The 2,408-nt window shown below is 51.7% G+C and overlaps 1 pseudogene; it reads left to right on the top strand.

The window, feature by feature from the left end:
• Nucleotides 1-1,091, top strand: part of LOC136322690 (nuclear transport factor 2 pseudogene) — a 1,185-nt pseudogene extending 94 nt beyond the window's left edge.
• Nucleotides 1,092-2,408: the final 1,317 nt, after the last annotated feature.

Below are 2,408 nucleotides of genomic sequence, written 5' to 3'. Positions count from 1 at the left end.
CCAGGGCACACAGGAGAAGCGCCCATCTGCTTCCCCACCCCTCCCCCTCTCCTTCCTCTCTGTCTCTCTCTTCCCCTCCCGCAGCCAGGGCTCCATTGGAGCAAAGATGGCCCAGGCGCTGGGGGTGACTCTATGGCCTCTACCTCAGGCGCTAGAATGGCTCTGGTTGCAAGAGAGCAACACCCTAGATGGGCAGAGCATCGCCCCCTGGTAGGCATGCCGGGTGGATCCCGGTCGGGTGCATGCGGGAGTCTGTCTGACTGCCTCCCCGTTTCTAACTTCAGAAAAATACACACACAGACACACAAAAAAGAGACCAGGTGACACTCCAGGAGACAAGCCAATCTGGGAGCCGACTGGATTCAGCTTCATTCAACATTACGACCAGTTATTTGATAACAACAGAATCCAACTGGTACAATTGACATTGATGTGCCTTAGATGGGAAGGACAGCGATTCCAGGGAAAAGTGGCCATTGTGTTGAAGTTGTCTAGCCTTCCATTCCAGAAACTCCATAAATCATGGCTTGGCCCTGGCTGGTTGGCTCAGCGGTAGAGCGTCGGCCTGGCGTGCAGGGGACCCGGGTTCGATTCCCGGCCAGGGCACATAGGAGAAGCGCCCATTTGCTTCTCCACCCCCCTCCTTCCTCTCTGTCTCTCTCTTCCCCTCCCGCAGCCAAGGCTCCATTGGAGCAAAGATGGCCCTGGCGCTGGGGATGGCTCTGTGGCCTCTGCCCCAGGCGCTAGAGTGGCTCTGGTCGCGGCAGAGCGACGCCCCGGAGGGGCAGAGCATCGCCCCCTGGTGGGCAGAGCATCGCCCCTGGTGGGCGTGCCAGGTGGATCCCGGTCGGGCGCATGCGGGAGTCTGTCTCTCTCCGTTTCCAGCTTCAGAAAAAATACAAAAATAAAATAAAATAAAATAACATCATGGCTCAGGACCACCAGCCTGTGCCAGATCATCAGCTGCGACAGCATCGTTGTGGACTCACTTAAGGCCAATGAAGATGCTATCATGGGATTCCACCAGAAGTTCTTATTAAAGAACATCAACCAATGACATGTTCAGGTTTGCTCTGCACAACTTCTGCTGACCTCCTCCCAGCCATGCACCCATGCTGTGTCCTCCTCCGTTCCTCCTCTTCCCAATACCATTCATCCTCCAGATGCTCCAAATATCATATACAAATGAGCAGGGTATGGTGGAAGTGGGCACCGTGTGCTGCTGCTACCGAGGTATTGTGCATGAGTTTTGAATGCTAGACCAATTACATCTGACAGATGTTTGTGTTATACCAGTGACTGCCCTGGGATTGCCTTGGAAAGACTTAAGTGATGCAAAAGGTTGTGTTTTTGTTTTTGTTTTATCTACTGACGCGTTGCTCTAGTAACCCAAAGGAGTAAAGGAGAAAGCAGCTGCTTTGCCATGGAGATACTGATTTGTTCAAATGTTTTAACACCTCATGATACAATAAAACCACACAGAAAAGTTCGTAACAGTTTAAATCATTTTAATTACTTTCATAGTTGGCTGGGCACCATTGGCTCTATCATGTCTACCCACCCCCCACCTCTACCCCAACTTGGAAACACCTATTACAAGAATACTGCTGAAGCCACACTCCCAGCTAGCTTCTCTCAGAAGCCCCGTAAGTCATAGTGTTCCCCTCCCTGGCCCACCTGGTCTTGGGAAAGTGAGTCACAGGTCAGGAGAGCTCAGGTCTGGCCTGAAGTTTCCCTTGCACTGAAATCTCTGTAGTCACTTCTGACACCTCCTGAGACCACTACACAGGGTAGGCATCAGGGTTCTGTTAACAGGACAGATGACTCAGAACCCCACTGAAGATGGGGAGGCCTTGGCAAAAAATTGTCCATTGCCTGACCTGTGGTGGCGCAGTGGATAAAGAGTCAACCTGGAAATGCTGAGGTTGCCGGTTCAAAACCCTGGGCTTGCCTGGTCAAGGCACATATGGGAGTTGATGCTTCCAGCTCCTCCCCCCCTTCTCTCTCTCTGTCTCTCCCTCTCCTCTCTAAAATGAATAAATAAATAAAATAAAAAAAAAAATTTCCATCAGGTTTAGGCCTTCTGTACTGAGAGCCTAGCAAGACCAAGAGGGTGAGCAGGGATTGGAGGGAGAAGGACCTGTTCTATCACCAGAAGGGTCAGGATCATATCCAGGGTGCCCCCCAAGCCCCCAGCCCAGAAGAGGGCAGCTCAGACCTTGTACCACCTGCTTCAGGTATTGCTCAAAGGCAAGTGCCCAGAACAGCCAGCTTCCAGTGCCCACAGATCCAGGCCTGGCTGAGTTGGAGTATAGCCTTAGAGATACAAAAAGGCAATCTGAGTTTGAGGGATTCATACTTTTGGATTTCTCACCCCTCAGACCTCTCTGTAAGGCATCTTTAGGTCT

This window comes from Saccopteryx bilineata, chromosome 2 (assembly GCF_036850765.1).
Source record: "Saccopteryx bilineata isolate mSacBil1 chromosome 2, mSacBil1_pri_phased_curated, whole genome shotgun sequence".
In the NCBI taxonomy this organism is placed as follows: Eukaryota; Metazoa; Chordata; class Mammalia; order Chiroptera; family Emballonuridae; genus Saccopteryx; species Saccopteryx bilineata.
Note: the sequence above shows the minus strand (reverse complement) of the source record. Positions and strands in the feature narration are given on the sequence as shown.